This window comes from Coffea arabica, chromosome 2e (genome assembly GCF_036785885.1).
Source record: "Coffea arabica cultivar ET-39 chromosome 2e, Coffea Arabica ET-39 HiFi, whole genome shotgun sequence".
In the NCBI taxonomy this organism is placed as follows: domain Eukaryota; kingdom Viridiplantae; phylum Streptophyta; class Magnoliopsida; order Gentianales; family Rubiaceae; genus Coffea; species Coffea arabica.
Window position 1 is genome coordinate 48761763 of NC_092313.1, and position 24448 is coordinate 48786210.

The 24448-nt window shown below is 39.4% G+C and overlaps 1 long non-coding RNA gene across 1 annotated transcript; it reads left to right on the forward strand.

The window, feature by feature from the left end:
- The first annotated feature begins 19935 nt into the window (after window positions 1-19935).
- Window positions 19936-22853, forward strand: LOC140037299 (uncharacterized). The gene is made up of 3 exons (XR_011841223.1): window positions 19936-20520; window positions 21881-21941; window positions 22671-22853. It is a non-coding gene; the product is annotated as an uncharacterized lncRNA (long non-coding RNA).
- Window positions 22854-24448: the final 1595 nt, after the last annotated feature.

The following is a 24448-nucleotide window of genomic DNA, read 5'->3' on the forward strand; positions in this document are numbered from 1 at the left end:
GTAAATTAATTGCAGTATCCAAAACTTAACCTAGTTGGCCGAATTTTTCTGAACTTTTTGCACTAGTGGGTCCCACATCCGGTATACGCTCTTAATTTCTCAAAACCTATTCGATACTAGAAAAATCATCTAAAAGCTATATCTGCTCCTTAAAAGTATCTAGAAATTTTCCTAATCACGAAAATGCAGAAAACAAGCCATGAAAGATAATAAAACCTAGAAAATGGGAAAAATTACGGGTTCTCACATTTTCGTGCGGGTAAGTATAGGATTTGATCCATTTTATATTGGTTAAGTAAGTTCAAAAGGTAGACAACCTCAGACTAGTAAACCCTCTAGTGTTCCAATAGATTAGAAAGCTTAAGTTGGGTTCCAATAGATTAGCAAGTTGGGTTAAAACCCTAATTTTGCCAATGTTATAAAGGTTGTTGTTTAATTGTTTTTATTATGGATAAAGTATGATTAAGTATAGGTGGTTAAGATAGGAGTGTGATTGGTGAAGTGATTAAGTGTGATCAAGTGTTTTAGACTAGATTAAGTTATCATTTATGGAGTAAATTGAAAGATTTTCAATGTTTGAGGGCAAAGGAGTAAGAAAGAGAAAGTAAAGGTTGTAAGGGCTAGGAGGCAATAACCAAGATTTTATTTGATTGGTGGAAGTGATAAATATCTTCCATAAGCTTTGACTATATTATACCATAGGATTTGTAAGATAATCATAAGGCAAAAAACAAAACAAAGCCAAAGAGAAAGAAAGAGAGAAAGAGCCGAGAGGGAGAGAAGCTAAGGGAGAGAAAAACTTTTGTTTCTTGCATCTTGTTTTCCATTAATCTTGAGTTTGGACCTTGGAGGAACAACTTGGAGCTTGGATTTTGGAAGATCAACCTAAGAAACTTGCAACTTGAAGGTAAGTTATCTCTTTTGAAAGTTAAATTTTGGGGCTTTAATCTTGAAGCTATGGAAGTGATGCTTTTGTTGTGATTATGCATTTTTATGGGTTGTATGATGATTATGGAGTAGTTTTATTGTTTATTTTGATTGTTATATTGCTGATTTTGGTAAAGGCAAGGAGGAAAAGGTAGGGTTTCATGATTCATGATTCATAGAGTTGGCTTGGTTGGATTTTGGCTTGTTAATGGCATCTTTGATGTCTTGATTTCATTTGTATGGTTGGTAAGTAGCAAATTCCAGATTGGTCATGAAACCCTAAGTCAAAGGAAAGTTAGTTTGGTTGGGTTAAGGCTTAAGTGATTAGAGTTTAATTGATTAGGTGGAGAAACCAGTAAAGTTAGTAGGATTAGCACCTAGATTATGGTTAGTATTGGGTAAGTCTTGGGATGATATTGGGAAAGGAATTTTGGTTTTCTTGTAGGGAAAATAGGAGGTGGTTTATGTGTGTTTATTTGGTATGAGTTTGGCTAGGAAGTTTGTACGAGAACCATAGAAACGAACCATGCGTTTGTGACGTTCGAAACCGGCAAACTTGGAAACAGGGTAGTCCACAAATCCGAACTTGGGTTCTGTTTTTCTTTATTCTGTGTGCTGATTCAGAAGTTTCTCAAAACATAAAAGTTGTAGCTTCTTAAGTCCTTAAGGTGCCTGCAAAATTTCAGATCAAACGGATCTGTGTAGCCCGAGTTATATCCGAAACACTCACTCCTGTTTTGAACACTGGATTGTGTTACGTTTTTGAATTTTGCTTCTGACCATGCTTTGTCCGTCTTGATAACGTGCGAACTGGGTGTTGATCCCTTCATAAGAAATGTAGATCTTGGTCTTAGATTCGAAACGGTATAAAGTGTATCCGAATCCGAGTTCCATAACTTCAGTTACGACCAAAACAAGATCGATTGTCAGAACTGCCTTCGGATTTGGACAGTTCTGACAGGAACTTTGAACCTCTTTTTCCCTATGCTCCATACTGATTCAGCTTTTGGTCAAAACACAAAAGTTATAGCCTTATAAATAAGCTTTCTAACGCCTCTGGAATTTCTTGATTCTGATTTCTGAGTCGTGAGTTATGGTCTTTCAAATAGGGCCTATTTGGTAACCCGAAATGAAATGGCTGGAACAGTTTTGCACATTTTTGTCCTAGTTCCATTGAGATCTGGCTTGAGGTGCCTTTATGAAAGTTATATCCCTTCTTCTTAGCTTCGCAACGGTACCTCATGTACTTCGATCCGATAACCATAGCCTGAAATTTGATCAAAACAGTTCTAGGTGCCAAATCTGCCGTTTCCGTTGCCGGCCATTTACGTTTTCGTTTGCCGTTTCCGCACTTGCATGTGCCAATTTTGCCGTTTTGCTTGTTTTAGGCATGTTAATAGCCATTTGTGATATAATGTGATGCAATCATCTATTTCAGACGGTGGTGAGTGTGACGCCCCGAAAAGTATAAGTGTGAGAACCCGGAAATTTTCTACTTTTCTAGGGTTTATTTTTTAAACGCCCGCCTTTTCTACATTTTCTTGATTAGAAAAATTCCCCAGATAAAGTTTATGAGCAAAAATAGTTTTTAAATGATTTTTCTAGTATCGGTTAGTTTTTGAGAAATTAAAAGCGTATTTTGGACGTGGGACCCGCAAGTGCGGTAAATGCATTATATTTTTGACAACTTGTTGGATTTTTGTATTAAGTGATTTTATTTTACAAAGTGTTAAGATATTTGTATTGGAGAGACAAAAAGATAAGTTTTAAACCTAAAGGTGACAAGTGTCACCATTTGATTGGGCTTACCTTAAGACCTTTCTTACCATTGACTTAAATAACCAAAAATGACCCAAAATATCTTCATTTCTAAGCTTCATATGGCCGACCACCTTCAAGCAATAAGGGAAGAAAAGCTCTCCAATTTCTTTGCTCCAAGCTTGCTTAATCTTCACTTTTAACCGTTTAATTTTAGTTTTACTCCATAAAACCTCTTCACTTAGTGTTTGTGAGTTGTTTGGTGGAGTTGTTTGGAAAGTTAAGGTGACCAATAGCTCTCTCTCTCTTGTGTTCAAGGTGAGTTGTGAAGAACCACTCTCCTTCCTCTAATGATGTTCAATTCATGATTGGTGGTGGTATAAGATGCACTTTTATGGATTAAATCTTGATTTTGGTTGAATTGGTGAAGTTTTATAATTATTGGGGATTTTTCTGTTTTCATATGAATATGATTATGGGGTCATGTATGATGATTGGAAATGATGTTTAATGACTCTAGGAGGTGGAAAAAGTGATTAATTGCAACCAATTTCTGTTTTGGACCAAAAATTGAAAAAGTGAGGGTTTTGTGATGAACATTCTGTCCGAATTTTTGGTCCTAGATAGAAGCCGAATTGGCCTTGGCTCAAAACATGAAAGTTGTAGGTATTGATGTTTTAAGGGTGCCTGTAAAATTTCAGGTCAATTGGAGTAGTGTCAAATGAGATAAGCCGAATTTACTGTTGCTATTCTGGGTTCATCAGGATGTAAGAACTGCGTCTGAAATGGGTTGTTTTGACTGGAATTGTTTTGGATTTGGGTGTTTAGGTCTTCTGATGAAATGTAACTTGATGTCCTAGCTACCATATGCCTTTGGAATTTCTGCATTTGGACCTGTTTAGACTGAGTTGTACTGATTACAGCATAGTGTAATTTGTAAACCTGCAATCACGGTTCTGGTTTGGTATTTGGCATATATGACTTAGTTGTGCTGGGATTTGGACTGAGTGACCTTCTACATTGTTGTATCCCTGGTTCTTAGCTTCGAAACGGTGGGTCTTGCACCTTCATCCGACCTTCGTAGTGCTTTTGGCACCATTGCCGCAAAATGACGTCAAAACTGTTTTTCTGGTTTTGAGTTTAACTTTCATTTCCGGACTTTTCCCTAGCTTGACTTGTCTTTGTACTACTTGGAGCTTGCTGAATGGCTATTGGATGAACTTTTGTTGTGTGTGTACCCTTGGGTTGGAATGAGGAAATAATGAAGCCATGATGGCTGGAAAAGTTAGCAAATTCAGGGGAAATGCTGTCCGAATTTTGAATGGGATTGATTGCTTTGCGTTTGTGCTTTAGGGCTTGGACTTGAGTGAAGTAATGCAATATGATGGATGGTTTCTGAGCCATGGAGGTGAGTGACCCTAAACTATTTCCAAAGTTATTTGTGAAATGTTTCTTGCATTATTTATTCGATTGCATCTCATGCGTGCTTGCATGTGAATTCATGATATGATTTTGGCTTCGATGAGTTCTGGAAAAGTCTTGTGCTGGACACCAACGTCTCCATTCTGTTTGTGGTTCATGTTCATGGTTATCTGGAGCTCAAAAAGGGGCTTCCTCTCTCTGTTCGTGTGTTATGATCTATTTGAGCGTTGGGTGTTCTAGTGCAATGATTTCACTGGCTCACGAGAGCACTAAACGGACATTTGATCTCTGAATCATGACATCATCGAAATCATCGAAATGCAACATTGTGAAATATATTTGCTTAATGATTTTGCTGGTTACTCGCTGAGCTTCTAGCTCACCCCAAAAATATTTTATTCCCCTCCACAGGGCTCAAGGCGAAGGAAGGACTTATAGTACTTGTGCACGTGATTGGATGGCCTATGTTTTGTACAGTTTTGATTTGGAATCATTTTATGTATAGTTAGGAATTGTTTCCGCTGCATTTGTGACATGTAATTTTTTGAGAATTTGATGTAATATTTGAAGTTTTATCTTGAAATTCAATTGAGGATTGTAGTGAACGACTGAGTCCCCGCGAAAGCTGGGCAGGCGGCCCGCCGAACCCTCTGGTTCGCCTTAGGGGGAGGTGGGGCCGTCACAGTGAGTTTGGCGGAGCCGGTGGGGCCTACTACTAGCTATCATTCGCGACGCAATTTTCATACTTTTGCTATCTTGGTTCTTTGAGTAAGTATTCGGGCCGTTTTGTATATATGACTTGCTTATGTGTCTAAGGTGAATGAAAGAGTACCTAGGCGAGGGTGTATTTCATCGCACTCGACCTAAACCCTAATTTACATGCATATTTATACATGACATGTTTAAATGAATTATTTTGGGGTTGAACCCCTTGAGCTTGTAGCTTGGGGTGACGTTTGTGAGTTGGGGTCGATCTTCCGACCTAGATGGACTATTCGAGCCAGCCGGGGCTTGGTCGAAGCCAGTCCAACCTAGTCTGAGGTCACCAAGTTTGTAGGTTCAAGTTGTGAACCAAGTTTGTGGTTCTGTGAACCAAGTTTGTGAACCGAGCTTGCGAGGCAAGTTCAATTTCGTTTCGTTCGCTCGAGCAAGTTTGTGAGGTGACTGGCCAGTGAGGGTGATAAGGTGTACTGTGGGAGTACAAGTGGAGTTCTACGGACCCTTATATGTAGTCGACGGAGTGTCGGCAAGAGGTCACGCATGGCAAACGACTTGGCTTTGGAGCCAACCTTTATCCTTCATTTGTGTTGTTACTTTTGCACTTGACCTGACATTTTGTGAAATAGTTGTTTATCTAAATGTGCAATTTATGATTTTACCCCTGTTTACTTACTAAACACATAGCTTACCCCGTTTCCTTTGTTTTTCTTAGCAGGGGACGACATGGGGAACTCCTTGGCACATTCACTAGTATAGTTAGGTTTGCTTGTAATAGTTGGACAATTAAGATGGTTGTTTTTGGTTTGTTTAAGGACCCTCCTTAGGGTCGACTTTCTGCTGGTTGTTATCATAATGTAATATAGTGGTTTGACTAGCTACTTTTGGGGATGTAAATAGAACTCTTTTGGAGTTGGCTATATTGTGAATAGTACGCTTTTGGTTTATCTAGTTTTTATTGTTTTGAAATTTCGAGTCCTGGCGCGAGCTAGGCAGGCGTCCGCCCGATACCCTAGGGTTCGCCCTTGGGAGAAGCGGGGGCGTCACACTCTCTTGCACAATGGTAAACTATTTATCTCAACTCATATCTTTTGATGATTACAAAACAAACGGATGTTACCAATACTTTTTGTAGAAACTCGTTTCAGAAATGGCACTAAACAGGTCTGAGGACTTAGAGCAAAAAGAAGATCAAAAAGGTGAAAAGTGCTGAGGAAGATGTCGGACGCACAAAAGGAGAGTATCGGACGTCCGACATCCATTGAGTAACTTTGGACGTATGAAGAACTCAGACTCGAACGTCCGAAGAAGACAAGTCAGGGCTTGTGCGATTACTGATCACGATCGGACGCTCAACACCTGAGCATCGGACGTCCGACAAGCATTGCTGCATTTCGGACGCAACACATTGGACGCATCGGCCGTCCGAAGGAATTGAAGAGGAACCTCCAAGTCTGCATCTTACCCTCGGACGCATGGTGAGAGGGGATCAGACGTCCTAAGTAGTGCAAGAAAATTTCTCGAACTTACTGACCTCGCTCGGACGCATAAAAACTGACTATCGGACTTCCGACAGCACCAACGGCTAGTTGACTCTTCAGATGCCCTCTATCCGTTGACAGTATTAATTGAAGAATTTTTTGGTCTCCTATAAAAAGAACAAAGTCAACCACCTCAGAACAACTTTGCACATCAAGTCTACATCAAATCGTGGGTGATTCAAGTGTTAGAATACTCCAAACGAACATTTGTATTCTTAGCTTGTGCAATTTTCTTGTAGCTTTTCAAGTGTGACACAGCTTCTTCAATAGTGTAGCATTGTGAGGGTTATCCGAGTGTTTGTAAAACTTCCTTGCTTGACCAAGTGAGGTTTGGGGCAAGAAGGAAGTGATCCTTCCCTTGTACACAAGAAATTGGTTGCAAGATTGTTCAACTTGAAGTAGCTTGTTATATAAAGTGTTGTTCAAACTCAAGTGGAGTTTGAAGCCTGGTTTGTTTCTCTTCTTTCGTTTATAGCTTTACTATATAAACTGTTCACCTCTTCATCTCACGAACACCTGTGCTTTCTTGTAAACTGATCCATTGAGTGGTCTTTGAGAAAAGAAGGGTAGGCTTGAAAAAGAGTGACCTATATCTTAGCTGGTTTTAGAAAACCTAATTCACTCCCCCTCTTAGGTTGTCTTCGATCCTTACAATTGGTATCAGAGATTGGTTTCCTAGAGATTAAGCTCAATCGGCTTGGGAGTAAATATGACAACCAACAATGCCATGTTTTTTGAGGGACAATCTGTCACTAGACCTCCAATGTTGAATGGATCAAACTATGTGAGCTAGAAGGAAAGGATGATTATATTCTTACAATCCATTGATATTGAGTTGTGGTTTATTATTAGTGAAGGTCCACATGACGCGACTATTGTTGATGAAACTACTCATAGGCCGAGACAAAAAATAAGAAGTGAGTTGATTGCTGAAGATAGAACTCATCGCACTGTAAATGCCAAGGCTATGAATGTTTTATACAGTGCATTAGATTCAAATGAGTCCATTAGAGTCAAAGGCTGCAGATCTGCAAAAGAAATTTGGGATTAACTTAGAGAGATCCATGAGGGAAGCGAGAATGTGAGAGAGCAAAAGAAATCCATTCTGGTTACTAAGTATGAATCTTTTAAGATGGAGCCTCATGAAAACACTGATAAAATGTATTGTAGATTTAATGATCTGATCAAGGATTTAGAGGTGGTTGAGAAGGAGTACTCTCTAGGTGAGAAGAACAGAAAAATCCTGAATGCTCTATCAAAGGTGTGAGAACCCGTACTTTTCTTAATTGCTAATATTAATTACACGTTTTTCCACATTTTATTTATTCAAAAATTATGAAAATAATTTTTATGAGTAAATATAGTTTTTAGATGATTTTTCTAGTATCGGTTAGATTTTTAGAAAATAAGAATGTATATCGGACGTGGGACCCACTAGTGCGGAAAAGTTCGGTAAAATTCGGACAACTAGGCTAAGATTTGGATACTGGGTTTAATTTATCGATTGTTATGAGATATTTAGAGGTTACCAAGTGGTTGGTGTGAGAGAGAGAAAATAAGTTAGGCAAGTAATTAATGAAAGTGACATGTGTCACTTAGAGATTCATTCCTACATTTGACTTACTATTCATCCTTTTACCATTTACTAAATAAACCCAAAAATTGACCAAAAATCTTCCATTCTTTCCAAGCTTGTGGCCGAACCTCTCTACAAGGAAGAAAGAAAGAAAAGCTCTCCAAGTTTTGCTTCAATCTTGCTCCAATCTACCCAATCAACCATTGAATCTTGTTTTTGCTCCATAGAAAACCTTAAGTGAGTGATAGTGAGGTGTTTTGTGGAGTTGTTTGGCAAGATAAGGTGACTAGTTGCTCTCTCTCTTGTGTTGTTAAGGTAAGTTGTGAAGGACCCCTCTCCTCCCTCTAAGGATGTTTAATTCATGATTGGTGGTAGTATGAGATGCACTTTTATGGATTATATCTTGATTTTTGGTTGAATTTGTGAAGTTTTGTAATTATTAGGAATTTTTATGTTTTCATATGAATATGATTATGTGGTCATGTATGATGATTGGAAATGGTATTTAAGGAAGCTAGAAGGTGGAAAAAGTGGTTAATTGCAAGCAATTTCTATTTTGGAAAGAAAATTGAAAAGTTAGGGTTTTAACGTTCTACATTCTGGCCGGTTTTGTAGCTCATAGTTAGAGGATGAATTAGCCTTGGGTTAAAACATGAAAGTTGTAGGGAATGAAATTTTAAAGGTTCCTACAGAATTTCAGGTCAATCGTAGTAGTGTAGCTTGAGAAAAGATGGAATTACCCTTGCTGCCCTGGTTTTACCCGAATTTGGGAATTGCTTCTGTAATTGGTTATTTTGGTTAGGAATGCTTCCGAATTTGTTGTTGAGGTCTTCTGATGAAATGTATCCCTGTTTATTATCTTTCATATGGCTTTAGAATTTATGGATTTGGACTTAGGTAGGCTGATTTATGATGTTTGTACTAGAATACGTTCTATGAATCGGTTTTTGCGGTTCTGGTGTAGTAGATTGCATTTTTGACCTCGTTACACTCAAAACTGGGCTGAGTTACCTTCTGTAATATTGTATCCCTATCTCTTAGCTTCGAAACGGTGGGTCTTGTACCTTCATCCGATAATCGTAGTGCCATTGGTACCAAAACCGCAAAATGATGTCAAAAACTATTTTTTTCCGGATTAACACTTACTCCATTTCCGGATTTTTCTGGTTTCCTCTATTGCTTGTGTGTGCTTATGGAACCCTATTTTGAGAATATTTGGCATTGGTTTATGACTCGTTATCGAGTCTCATTGTACTTGTTTGCATATTTTAGGGCGTGACGGTGGTTCACGACGCTCCTTTGACGGAGGTGCATGAAATATCATTTGCAAGCGTGGTGAGTGTACTACTCACTTGTGTGTTACTATATGGCTTTGATACTTGACTTGATGAGTTAAATATTATTGCACCATCGATATTGATTGAAGTGAGGGTGTACTTTATTACTCTCACTTATTTCTCATGTTATTGGAATGTTACATGGAATGTTACATGAAATGAAAGTACATGACTTGGTGTCGTTTGGACGAGTATCCAACGACCATGATTGTTACCATTGAGCTCAACCCCATTGGTAGTTGATTGAATCGAGACGGCGAGGGCTTGGTCGTGCCAATCAATGAACCTTGGGGACTGTTATATGGAATCTTGTAGTATGAGAGACTCTCGATTCCGGTATACTCGAGTAATACCACAGTGTAAGTGTTTGGAGTTCGGGCCCGGTAGGGGTATGTTGGGTGGAAGGAATGGAAGTAAAGTGGAGTCTACGGTTGGTTACTTTAAACATTGACGGAGAGTCAATGAGGTTCGATCAAGAATGCAAACGAGGAAAAGGGCTCTTGAGAGCCGCCCGTATCCTTTTTATCTCCACCATTAATGTGTGCCTTTGCTTACTTTTGATGAATTGAAATGAAAAGCTTTATGCTTATGTGAACTTTGCTGATTGAGTGGTATTATCTCACTGGGCGTAAGCTCACCCTATTCCTTTTGTTTTCCTTACAGGAAAATAACTGCAATTGATAGTTGGTTGCCGAATTGAGCTAGTTGGACATATCTTTTGTATAGCTCATTTATTGAAACCCTAAATGTATTTTTGGGACCGTTTCTCTTTTGATTTGGCAAACCAGACATGTATCCACTTTTGAATACTTTTGTATGCCACTTTGGCTTGTATCTGCTAAATTTCAACATGTAAATATTTGCTTGATGATTGGTTGGGGTTTCGACGGGTCGGTTACTATTCACGGCCGACTCCGGTTTTATTTTTTTACTTTGACATTTTGACTTGTTTACGCGCGTTTGTAAGATCCGGAACGTATTAGATCGCTCTAAACTGAACTGTTAGTCCTGGCGAGAGCTGGGCAGGCGGCCCGCCGAACCCTTTGGTTCGCCTTAGGGGAAGGTGGGGCTGTCACAAAAGGACTGGGAAAGCAAAGTGACTGCCATTGAGGAAGCCAAGGATCTGAACACTTTACCCATTGAATCTCTGATTAACTCTCTAACTTCTTACGAACTGAAACTTAAATCTAAGATGCAGGATGAAGAAGACACCCAGGTAAGAAAGAGTATTGCTCTGAAAGCTTCACAATACGAAGATGAAACAGCCTCACAGGATGGAAATGATTTGGAAGGTGATGACAGTGATATTGCACTCATCACACGAGGCTTTAAAAGAATACTCAACAAGAGAAGATTCAGAAAAGGTGGATCCAGCAATTCCTTCCCAAATCAGTCTAATGACTTCAGAAACAAAGGGAAACTGGAGTTCAACAAGAAGCAGACTGATAAGTGTTTCGAATGTGGCCAACCAGGACACTATGTAAATGAGTGTCCAATGAAGAAAAAGAAGGAGAACAAGGTTGAACGAAAATCAAAGTTCAACAATTTCCAGATCACCTGGAATGATTGCAACTCAGAATGTGAAGTTGAGGAAGAAGAGGAATCTGCTCAAGTGGCTTTCATGGCCATTGGTGATGATGAGGTAACTGCTTGTAGTTCCCAAACTGATAGTGGCAATGAATCTGATGATGATGTTAATTCATTTTTGGAAAAGATGCACAACAATTTGAAAGAATCTTATATCAGAAACAAAGAACTAAAACAGAAAATTAATTTTTTGATTCAAGACAATGCAAACCTTTTTCGACAAAACAAACATTTGAAAAATGAAAATGATAATCTGAAAAAGATTGAATTTGATTTACATACTGAACTTGACAAAAGGACAAACCTCTGTGACATTCTCAAAAAGGAACAAAACTGCTTGAAAAGAAGAATGAATGATCTTGATCAGTTACTCCAACATCAGAAACAAAGCCTCTTTCAAAGAAGTAGCACAAGATCTCACTTTGATATTCATCAGAATAGGTTAAATTATCGAACAAATGAGTTCACTGTCTATAGGAGAAGGCAAGTCAGATTTATAAAACCTGTTCACTCGAGTGATTTATCAACTATGTGCAGTTTCTGCTGTCAATTTGGTCACATGAATAGCAATTGTTATGTCAAGAAAAATATGAGAAATGGCATGAGATGCATGTGGATGGTTAGACATAATGCTGACTCTCAAGGACCCAACATGTAAAGGGTACCAAGTATTATCTTGTGGGTTTGTGTGTAGGTGAACCTGGATAACATTGCTAAAGAATCAAAATGGTTCATTGATAGTGGATGTTCAAGACATATGACTGGTGATGCATCACAATTCATTAAACTCAAGCCAAAAGCGAGTGGAAAGGTAACGTTTGGAGATGATAACAAAGCCAAAACTATTGGTATTGGTGATGTTGGTAAGAATGGTCAAACCTTTATCCACAATGTCCTTCTTGTTGACAATCTGAGCTACAATTTATTAAGTGTTTGTCAATTGTGTGATAGGAATCTGTTTGTATTGTTCAAGAAGCTTGAATGTCTCATATTTGACTCAAAGTTCAACATTATTTTCAAAGGAAAAAGAGTTAATGATATCTATGTAGTTGTTCTTGAAAAATTTGATTCCTCCTATCTCAAATGTCTCAAAGTAGCAAATGAGGACCCATGGTTGTGGCATAGAAGGCTGTGTCACTTCAATATGGATTTGCTAAAAGAAATTTCTAAAAAGGATCTTGTTAGAGGTCTCCCAAAAATCAGATTTGAAAAGGACCGGATATGTGATGCTTGTCAATTTGGAAAACAAGTCAAGGTATCTTTTAAACCTAAGAAATGTGTTTCCACTTCAAAGCCACTAGAACTTTTACACCTTGATCTGTTTGGTCCTACACAAACTACAAGCCTTGGTGGTAAAAGATTTTGTTTTGTTGTTGTTGATGATTATTCCAGATATACATGGGTGATGTTTCTTGCACATAAAGATGATGCTTTCAAGAATTTCGTATCACTGTTTGCTAAAGTTCAGAATTTGATTGGCTTGAAAATTATCAAAATTAGAAGTGATAATGGCACTGAATTTCGTTTTTGTGACTTTCCAGATTTTTGTGATAACAATGGCATTACACATGAATTCTCTATTGCTAGAGTCCCCCAACAAAATGGAGTTGTAGAAAGAAAAAATAGAACTCTCCAAGAGGCTGCTAGAACCATGCTTAGTGAGTGCAATTTATCAAAGTATTTTTGGGCTGAAGCCATAAACACAGCCTGTTATACCATGAACAGAGTTCTCTTAAGACCAATTTTGAACAAAACTTCCTATGAGCTCATGTTTGACAAAAAGCCTGTTGTTGGTTACTTTAAAGTCTTTGGTTGTAAATATTCATTTTGAACATCAAGGAACATCTTGGGAAGTTTGACAAGAAATCTGATGAGGGAATTTTCTTGGGATATTGTGAAAACAAAAGAGGCTTCAGAGTCTATAATCGTAGAACACTGGTTATAGAGGAGGCGATACACATTACTTTTGATGAATCTAATGGTGACATTTCCATGAGTTGTGGTGAAGATGATGATACAGGTGTACAAGAAGAATTAAAGAAGTTAGCAATTAATGATCATGGCTCTGCTTCACCAGAAATTGATTTAAAGAATGCTGATACTCAAGACAGTCCAGCTGGAGAAGTAAATGACAGAGATACTACTACTCCTAATGATCTTCCAAGAACCTGGAAATTTGTCCAGAACCATCCCAGGGAGCTCATAATTGGTGATCCATCTGAAAAGGTCAGAACTCGTTCCTCTAGACACCTAGTAGATAATCTTGCTTTAGTATCACACTTTGAACCTAAAAATGTTGTTGATGCATTGAATGATGAGCACTGGATTTTAGCTATGGAAGAAGAGTTAAACCAATTTGAAAGAAACAAGGTTTGGACCCTGGTTGCTAGACCACAAGACCATCCCATCATTGGCACAAAGTGAGTTTTTAGAAACAAAATGAATAATAAGGGGGAGGTTGTTAGAAATAAGGCCAGGTTGGTGGCTAAGGGATACACTCAAGAAGAGGGAATAGACTTTGATGAGTCCTTTGCGCCTGTAGCTAGGCTGGAGTCCATTAGAATGTTTCTAGCATTTGCATGTTTCAAGAATTTTAAATTATTTCAAATGGATGTTAAAAGTGCCTTCTTAAATGGTTTTATAGATCAAGAAATCTATGTTGACCAACCTCCTGATTTTGAAAATGAATCTTATCCAGATCATGTTTTTAAACTCTCAAAAGCTTTATACGGATTAAAACAAGCTCTTAGAGCATGGTATGAACGTTTGAGTGGGTTTTTGATTGAAAATGGTTTTAAAAGGGGCATTGTAGATACTACACTTGTCACAAAACAAAGCTCACGAGATCTTTTAATTGTGCAAATATATGTGGATGATGTCATATTTGGTGCTACTAATGAGAGCTTGTGCAAGGACTTTTCCAACATTATGCAAAGAGAATTTGAAATGAGCATGATGGGAGAATTAAACTTCTTTCTTGGACTCCAAGTGGTTCAAACCCGAGATGAAACGTTTATAAATCAAACAAAATACACCAAGGAGCTGCTGAAAAGATTCGGAATGGAGAACTCAAAGCCTGTTGGAACACCTATGTGCACATCTACCAAACTTGACAAAGATGAAGAAGGTACAAAAGTTGAGGAAAAGAAGTATAGAGGTATGATTGGAAGTTTACTTTATTTAACTGCCAGTAGGCCTGATATCATGTTTGTTGTATGCTTATGTGCTCGATTTCAATCCTGTCCAAAGGAATCACACTTGAATGCGGTAAAAAGAATTCTTAGATATCTTAAAGGAACCTTAAACTTTGGCTTGTGGTATCCAAAATGTCATGAACTTCCTTTATGTGGATTTTCTGATGCTGACTTCGGTGGTTGTAAAATAGATAGAAAAAGTACTACTGATATATGCAACTTTCTTGGAAATTGCTTAGTATCTTGGTTTAGTAAAAAACAAAATGCTATCTCATTGTCCACTACTGAAACTGAATATGTTGCTGCTGGTGCTTGTTGTGCTCAATTGTTATGGATGAAAAACATATTGAATGATCTTGGTTTAGTATATGAATGTGTACCTATGTACTGTGACAACACTAGTGCAATTAATCTGACAAAAAATCCCATTCAACACTCTAGGACTAAGCACATAGATATAAAGCATCATTTCATTCGCGATCTTGTCTCCAAGGGGGTAATCTGTGTTCAGTTTGTTTGTTCTAAAGATCAAATCGCTGATATCCTCACAAAAGCTCTTCCACTGGATCAATTTGTGTTCTTGAGAACAAAACTGGGCGTTTCAGAAAAAATATTCTAAGTTTCGTTTCTGGTCAATCTTTATCGGACGTCCGATGAATTGGAAGGGACGTCCGACAGTGTTCTTCGTCCTGTTTCAGAAAAGCACTGGTTCGGACAGTTGTGTCGGACGCTTCACTTCGTTCGGACGTCCGACACTCAAAAATTGAGCCTTATAAGGCAGTTACCCATCTTACTCAGTTCATTTTCCTCCACGGTGTCGGACACAACCTTTCAGTTTCCTCTCATATTTAAAATTCAAATTCCTCTCTCCTCAAATCAAGTTCCAAGAAATTGACTCAACCAACACCATTACACCTCTATTGCTCGTTAACCATCCATAAAAATCACTCCTAACCCCAACTACCCCATAGTTCCCAATTCCCATGCGAATACCTTAACTTCTCATAACTCTCTCCTTGCGGCATTTCAGTGCATTCTCGTTTGCTCATACTGCATTCTTCCTCTATACACCACGTTCTGCATCAAAAACACATCCACATTGCATCATGGTTAGAATCAGAGGAAGTTCTACTAGTGCCGGATGGTCTTTTAGACTCAGAGATGAGGACATTGAAATTGGGGAACCGTCTACCAAGGCACCTAAAAAGAAAATTGTGACCCGTGGTGGTAAAGTGAAGCAAACTGCCCAAAGAAAAAGGGTTTCTCCAACTGCTGAACCATCTGATGAGCAGATGGAAGAGCAGAACTCTGAAGGAAACACAGTTGGTGGAAATGAGGAACCAGAATGGGCTACCCAGGAATGATGAAACTGTCACAAGGTCATCTGGTAAAAGAAAAAGAACTGCAAAAAGGAAGAGCACTCCCCAATCCAAGAAAAGGCAACCTGCTAATCCCTCTGATGGTCAGCAGAATGAAGGAAACATTGCTGAGAATCAGCAAACACTTGAACCCTCCACCAGGAAATCTCCAAGGACAAGGACTGAGGCTCAAAATGTTGGGTCATCTGCCACACAAACCTCGAAAAGGAAACGTTCTGGGAAGGATCCAGTATCTCAGCCCGTAATCGAACCCACTCCCCTTCCAAAATTCATTGATGATGAAGCCAGAGACAGATTTGACTTGGTCTCTCAAAAAGGGTTCATCACCCAAAGGCTCATCCTTCCCTATGAATTTCGTAAACTTGATCTTGAACCAGTTGTAGAAAGCTCTCTTATGGCAAATTTCTGACCCCTATCTTTGCCCATTTTGAAATACCTTTTTCTGGAAAATCACCCAAAGACAGTGCTTCAACAGTTTTCTCAAAAGCTTATTTTGAAAGAAAGAACTTAAGATTTTTTGATGGCCATTGGTGCTATAAGGAGACTGTGGCTGAGTCTAGAAGGAAAAACTTTCATGAAACCCCTGTCACTCCTAGGACTCCTCGTGATCAGTCAGACTATATCTCTCCTTTCACCATTCATCCTAGAAAGTCTGCCAGCAAGTCCCTCTCTTCCAATTCTGAGGTCGTCTCCTTGCTTGAAGACCTCAAACAGCATGTTATGCTTATTGAAGATGGTCTCATGATGACCATGACCCCTGCCCAACAATCTTCTTTCATTGAAAAAAGGAACATTCTTGTGCCTCCAATACCTGAAAATAATGAAAATACTCATCAGAAAGAGCCAAGACCTGAGCCCACAGGGCCAACTACAGGTACTGAGGCCACACCAGCTTCCAGCTCTAAACCCAAGGATAAAGGCAAGGCTCCAGCTACTGAGGAGGCATATGAAGAAGACGATGAAGAAACTGAGGAAGAAGTGTATCCTGAACAGTTTCGTCTGGCCAGGAAGAGGCCTGGATCATCTAAAATCACTATCTAGGCACTGCTAGGTCACTGCACTTTATTTTTAGGACTATAGTTCATCTTTTGCACTGTAAAACTTTTCGTATGCTATGTACTAAGAATTGTACTTCTGGTCTGTACAACTGGATATTTTCTACTGTTTATGGATGCTATGACTGAGTGTTTCTGATGTTATCTGATGTGAATGGATGTGTTTCTGATGATTTCGGATTGTGCTGAGCATGAATGGATTTTGCTGATATTATCTGATTGAAAAATCTTTGTTGTCAAATTTTTTTTGTTGCTAATGTTTCTGATGGATCGTGCTGATGTTATCTGATGTTGCTGGTATCAAAATTGATCAGACATGGCATACCTGTTTTTGTGATGACAAAAAGAGGGAGAAATGGATTAGCACTGATGGTGTAAAGAAATTAGTTAGGGGGAGTTGCGTTTCTTTTTGTATACTAATGCACTTCGTTAGGGGGAGCTGTAATCCCAGCTCGTATTTCTACTTTTTTTTTTGCTCTATCCAAGTGTTTTGTCATAATCAAAAAGGAGGAGATTGTTTATCTCAACTCATATCTTTTGATGATTACAAAACAAACGGATGTTACTAATACTTTTTGCAGAGACTCGTTTCAGAAATGGCACTAAACAGGTTTGAGAACTTAGAGCAAAAAGAAAATCAAAAAGGTGAAAAGTGCTGAGGAAGATGTCGGACGCACAAAAGGAGAGTATCGGACGTCCGACATCCATTGAGTAACTTCGGACGTATGAAGAACTCAGACTCGGACGTCCGAAGAAGACAAGTCAGGGCTTCTGCGATTACTGATCACGATCGGATGCTCAACACCTGAGCATCGGACGTCCGACAAGCGTTGCTGCATTTCGGACGCAACATATTGGACGCATCGGCCGTCCAAAGAAATTGAAGAGGAACCTCCAAGTCTGTATCTTACCCTCGGACGCATGGTGAGAGGGGATCGGACGTCTTAAGTGGTTCAAGAAAATTTCTCGAACTCACTGACCTCGCTCGGACGCATAAAAACTGACTATCGGACGTCTGACAGCACCAACGGCTAGTTGACTCTTCAGATGCCCTCTATCCGTTGACAGCATTAATTGAAGAATTTTTTGATCTCCTATAAAAAGAACAAAGTCAACCACCTCAGAACAACTTTGCATATCAAGTCTACATCAAATCGTGAGTGATTCAAGTGTTAGAATACTCCAAAGGAACATTTGTATTCTTAGCTTGTGCAATTTTCTTGTAGCTTTTCAAGTGTGACACAGCTTCTTCAATAGTGTAGCATTGTGAGGGTTATCCGAGTGTTTGTAAAACGTCCTTGCTTGACCAAGTGAGGTTTGGGGCAAGAAGGAAGTGATCCTTCCCTTGTACACAAGAAATTGGTTGCAAGATTGTTCAACTTGAAGTAGCTTGTTATATAAAGTGTTGTTCAAACTCAAGTGGAGTTTGAAGCCTGGTTTGTTTCTCTACTTTCGTTTATAGCTTTACTATATAAACTGTTCACCTCTTCATCTCACGAACACCTGTGCTTTCTTGTAAACTGATCCATTGAGTGGTCTTTGAGAAAAGAAGGGTAGGCTTGAAAAAGAGTGACCTATATCTTAGCTGGTTTTAGAAAACCTAATTCACTCCCCCTCTTAGGTTGTCTTCGATCCTTACATAAACGCATGGTCCTAACACCCCTCACACCCGCACAAGTATATGAGGACCAACTTAAATTGCAACGAGAATGTGACTTAGACCGACACAAGAGGAAACAAAAGACGGCCGAATCTGGAAATTGCTCCACTTCCACAAATGAGCATTCGGCCAAGGGTCATGCACTGATTAAATCAAGCACTAGGAAGCAAAACATGATAATCAAGGCTAAGGAAGTTAGGAAATGTGTGAATTCTGATCAGCCTGTATTACTCATGATTTGCAAACATGTACTTTTGAATGTTGATGAACACGATAGGGCATTGCCTTCGAGAGTAGTTGCTTTGTCGCAGGTTAAGCAAGGAGAGAATGAGTTGATCATGGCATGTTCCATCCTTAACTCCATTGGTGATTATCAGAATCTTCATGAAGTTTGCCTCTTAAGTGTTGTATCCCTTTACGATCCAATGGTATTTAACTTCACCTATGAGCCTGTTTTGCTTGTTGGGAGGAGTAATGGAGTTACTTGAATCATGTCCTATGCCTTCTTACCATTTTGCAACAAGTGTTCCAAGTGATGATCAGTCTAATGCAGTTGAACGTGTTCAAAGTGTTCTTCATTATATCAGTTGCATTTTGGAGGATCCAAAAAGATGTAACCTTGCTGCCAATGAACCATACATTCTACATTGCATCATGGAACCGAAGCTATATGTGTTATCTTCGAGGAGTCATTGGAGTAAAGCCATGAGTTTTTCTTGGCTGGCTGTGAGCATTTTCAAACTGACCAAGAGACATGTGCACCGCATTATAATAATCATGACGTATGCAAGTATCATTCAATATAAGAGGGCCAATATGTGGTGGCATTAGATTTGAGGTTTCATACTCCCAACTCTTGCTGGTATCATTCATTTCCATCCAGATTTGAGGACAAATCCTTCTCAAATGGAGGGGACTGATGTGTGCATGTATGGCGGCCTTGACTCAAGGCTTCCATTGGAACATTGAAGGCTCGAAAGTTGCAAACAATCGGCCCACCTATGTTCAAGAGTGGATCGAGCTCCTTTTCTAGTTTAGGTTGATGGGCCGCCAATCCTTGGCCACAAAGGATTAGGCTCCTAAGGTTTCTAGCCTATAAAAAGGCACTTTTTGTACCAGCAAAGGTTAAACACTTTTGATAATAAAATTTCAGTTTGTTCTCTTACAATTTCAAGAGTACATTCCTACTTGCTTGGCAAGGGTTATTTGAGCAATCACGCGTGACGTCCTTGGTTGTTCATCCGGCCTATCTACTTGAGTAATCACCTCAATTGGAGTCGCTGTTCTACCGCTTTGAATCGAGTTGAGTCGTCTCTCTTGGCTCTAGGTTCCGCAATCCAAATGGTTGAGTATCCTTCTAGGTCCTTGGGCAATCGTGCCACGTGTCTCGGAACGAGTTGACCGGGGAACGTATCAGTTGGCTTCAGAGCTGGTTGAGGTATCAAGTCGTTATATCCTCTTACTTGTTCTTGTCTAGTTCGTTTTAGGGTTCCTAGTTTTTCGCTGTCTTGTTTATTTGTTGCATTGCTAGTTGTTTCTTCGTTGTTCACAAATCTGTCTGAAGTTGTTTCGCCATTGGCGTTGTGAGGACTCGCAAATTCCTTGTGTTTTTCTTCAAAAATACCCTTTTATTTGAAAAATTATTATTTAGCAAAGGCCACTACCCAAATATTTCACATTAAGTGTAGATAGACCTAGAAAATAGGGTTTTACGCTTCGGTTTTAAGTTTGGAGCAAAATTTGGGTTTTCGCGATTTTTCGCCGGATGAATTTTCGGTACAGAGTAAGAATTAATTTGGGGATTAAAAGTGACTTTTAAGTGAGAAATAATATGTGACTAGTGGCAATGATATAAGGTTAGTGAATGGGAAGTGAAAAATCTAGTACGTGAGTTTTTAAGAAAAACGGCGCGATCCGGCGGGTCCCGCGCATTACCGGTTGAACGCACCACTTGACCACCACTTTCTTACCCTACAAGCTCATTGATAATTGAGCAAAATATCTTCTTATATTACAGCTAAGGGAACCGAAATTGGTGGCTTATAAGCAAGGGAAAGAAAGAGAAAAATGAGTGGCCAAGATTAGGCCAAGTGTTGGGCAATTTGTGGACATCATTAGTTCTAATCTTTTGGCTTTATTATAAGATAAACTTAGCCTCATTTCTCTTCATATTTCTGCCTAAGAGCCGAGAGGGAGAGGGAAGAAAACACCAAGGGAAATTTCTTCATTTCATCTTCAAATCCAACAATTTAGTGAGAAAATAAACAAAGTAAACCGATTAAACTTGTTCCTAAGTGACTAGGTGGTGATTTGTGGTAAGCTTTGGAAGGAGGAAGCTTGGGCTACTCTTTGTGATCTCTATTCAAGGTAAGAGAGTTTATCTCTCCAAGTTTTACTTCTAATCTTGTTAAATTAAGCCTAGTAACTTGATTTTATGGTGAGATTATGGATGATGAGCATGTTTTAGTAGTTTTCCCCAATTTATTTGATGCACTAGGGCTTATGGAAATTCTGCCCAAATGGTTGTATGATGTTTATATGATGCAATTGAGGTTTCATATGGTGTTGTGGTAGTGATTGGACCAAGAAATTAAGGAAAGATTCACTAGAAACTCAAAATTTCCAAAATCTGGAAAATGGTTCTAACATTCTGTCCGAATTTTTATCTATATGTTAGAGGCTGTTTTGGCCTTAGATCAAAGAATAAAAGTTGTAGAGAATGGAATTTTATAGGTGCCTACAAAATTTCAGCTCAATCGGAGCAACGCAGGACGTGAAAAGTCCAAAATACCCCTACTGTTCTAAGTATTTCCCAGCAGTCCGTTTCTTCAGTTCAGTCCAGTTTATCACGATTTTTGACCAGGATCCATTCTGATTTAGCTCTGGACCGAAACATGAAAGTTGTAGTGTTCTGAAGTAGCTTTAAAATGCCTCAAAGAAGACCTGATTCGGACTTGTGTGGACTGAGTTATGACCATTATAGTGTTCTGCATTTAAACAGCCGACGAATTGGTTTCTGGTTTAGTAATTCGAGAATTTGACCAAGTTACATTAGAAACTGGACTTAGTGATATTCATGAACATTGTAGCCCTGAGTCTTAGCTTCGAAACGCCATAGGTTTCGTCTTAATCCGATAAGCGTAACCTCAGATAAGTTATTTCCGCTTTTATACGTCAAATCTGTCTTTTGGCTATATGGAATTTCTGCACTTGCTATTGATGTGAATCTTACTATTATGATATTGTGAGCCTATGGAATGGCTCTTGACATAAATTGCTGATATGTATGATGTTGGGTGGTGTTGAAGAAAAATAATGAAGCCTAAATGGCTGGAAAATTAGGTAAACACAAAGGGCATGCTGCCCAAATTTACGCTCGAAGACTAGAGAACTACTTGCAACTCGAGTATGGGTTAAGAGTGATTACTGCTTGAACCATCTAGGGTACTTGAGTCTGCGTGTTCCGAGGTATATAAGTAAGGACTTGGCCGAACTTGTACCCTTGGGAAATGAAATAATGATTGCTCGAAGTACGTTTTCCTTGTACTCTCGACTCACCTGACAACTTCAAGTATAAATGTTACAAAGCTTTATCGTTTAAAAAGCGAGCAAGTGTTTCATGACTACTGTCCAAGTGAATTTCAATTTCTTGATTCTTATTGAACGAAACGTCTAAGTTTCGAACTCTAGTCATGTTTCAAAGTTCTCAAATTGAGTTTTATCGCAGATTTGGACTCCGAACTCGGAGTATAACCTGAAAGTGACCAGTAAAAGCACTATATCTTTTGGTGAGTGCTTTCAAATACTGAATTGAACTTGATACTTGTGCTTGATACGTGCCAATATGATTACATGTCACATGCGTGAATTGTTAGGGCAAGAGTGTACTTTATCGCACTTGCCCTTACATGATATACACTTGTTTATTGTTGCAATTGACTTGACATACTTGTTATGATGCGCGCACTTCCTGGAATTCCAGATACCCTGTGGCGAGTTACTCTAGTCGGGCCGGCAGGGGCTTGGTCGATTGGGTAACGAGCCCTGGGTCTCTTGCTTTGTCGAGTGGAGTGATATCTCCTCGACTAATCGGTATACTCGAGTATTACCACCCGTGTTTATTGAGGATTTTGGGCCCAGCTGGGGGTTTGAACGGTGGACGGAGAGTCGTGTAAGTGGTGTTCTACTGGATTGGTTACTTACTTGAAAGTTGACGGAGTGTCAACTACTACGGGATCAAGCTTCTGGTAATGCCATGGGAATTTGGCTCCTGAGAGTCATGCGTATCCTTATACTTTGGAGTGATTATTGTTTTTTGGATTATTGTTTCTTTTGAAAAATCTCTACATTCGCTCATTTTAAGATTGCTACTTGACATGTTACTGTTCACATTTATGAACTCTTTATACTCGTTACTTTGCTATATCGAAAACTCGTACTTATAAATAATGGTCAATTTGCTATTTGGAACCTCACTGGGCTTTTAGCTCATTCCACTCCATTTGTTTTCCTTTCAGGGGTACGAGCGAGGTGTGAGATATGTAAAGTCTAGCATAGACTAGTTGTTTGATTTTTTTGACTTGTACTCGCGCTATTTCTCGGATGGAACATGTTGTACTGGGATTGTATACGTTTTGAACTAGTTTGATGTATTAAGACTTTGTACCTTGATTCCTATCAATGTAAATTATAAGCTTGAATTGTGAATGTTATTTATGGTTCATGGATGTGTGTACATGACTCGATTGAGATAGTGAGTGAGTCCTGGCGAGAGCTGGGCAGGCGGTCCGCCGAACCCTTTGGTACGCCTTAGGGGGAGGTGGGGTCGTCACAGATGGTATCAGAGCTCCTATTGAGCTCGTGCCGGGAGAGGGTTCTCGGACTGTGGGGATTGACTTGTTAAGTATGGAACAATTGTCTATTGTTGGGGACCTTAGATATGTATGTTGGGTAGGAATCTCTAATAGGGTGATTTGCTCTTGAGCCTGGCCAGCTTGAGTGGTGAATTATCATATTTTCGGATTCTTGTCCCCGAATACCAAAGAGTGACATCTTTACGCTCAGTTGAGATCTCGTGTAATATTCGGATAAGTTTGGATGGTGAAAGCAAAGGCACAGGGAATACGAATAGTCTGGACTTGAAAAACATTGAAGATATTTATGGGATTTGGGATCCTTCTTATTCCCGTGTTTCGAGCCTTGATTAAGTGTAGTGCCTGAGCGATACCTAGGGTTAATGCTCTATAAGTTATGTGACTTGTTTTGATCGAATGTGTTGTATTGCCTTGTTTTATGATTTAGAGGGGTTTATGATTTGCAATATTCTGTTTTATGTTGTTTATATTTATATAGTTACTTAGTGGTTATCTTCTATCATTAATTAGTTGGTTATATTGCTATAGTTGGTTAGCTGCGAAACATGGAGGATAAAAGAAGTCGGACCAAGAAAACTAACCGAGAACGCGGTGCTAGGCGAGGCCGTGAAGGTGAACCAGTACAGGAACCGGTGCCTGAACCGAGAGAGGAGAGAGAGGCAGCGGTTGAGCAGCAACCAGAACCCCATACTATCGGGGGAGATCAGGTGGCCACTGCCATCCAACAGATGACTAATATTTTGACTCGGTTGGTGGAGCAACAGGGTCAAGGTTCTGTAAATCAACCTAGAGACCCTGATTCAGGGCAAGATAGAGCCTTGGAGAGATTCCAGAAGTTCTCTCCACCCAAATTCTTAGGAGGACCAGACCCGTATGAGGCTGAGAAGTGGCTGGAGGCCATGATAAATATCTTTGCTGCCCTAAACTATACTGAGGAGAGACAAGTCCAATTTGCTGTATTTCAGTTCGTGGGGCCAGCTAGGGCCTGGTGGAACGTAGTAAGGGCCAAATGGGAGAGAGAAGGAACTGCCTAGACTTGGCTAAACTTTGTGCGAGATTTTAATGAAAAATACCTTCCACCCATCGTCCAGGAAAAGCGAGAGGACGATTTCATCAAACTCCGTCAGGGGCTGATGAGTGTAACTGAGTATGAGACTCAGTTTACAAAGTTATCTAAATTTGCTCCTGAACTAATAGCCACGGAGCAAAGAAAAGTACGGAGGTTCATACAAGGACTGAATGTGGAGTTACAAGAAGCCTTAGCGGCAGTCCAAATTAATACCTTCACGGAGGTTCTAGAGAAGGCCCTAAGGATAGAGACTGCTAGGGCACAAGTGAGAGCTTTTCATGCAAAAAAGAGAGGTGCGCCTGGTTGGAGTCAAAGGCAAGAACAAGGTGATTTAGATATGCCACCTTCTAAG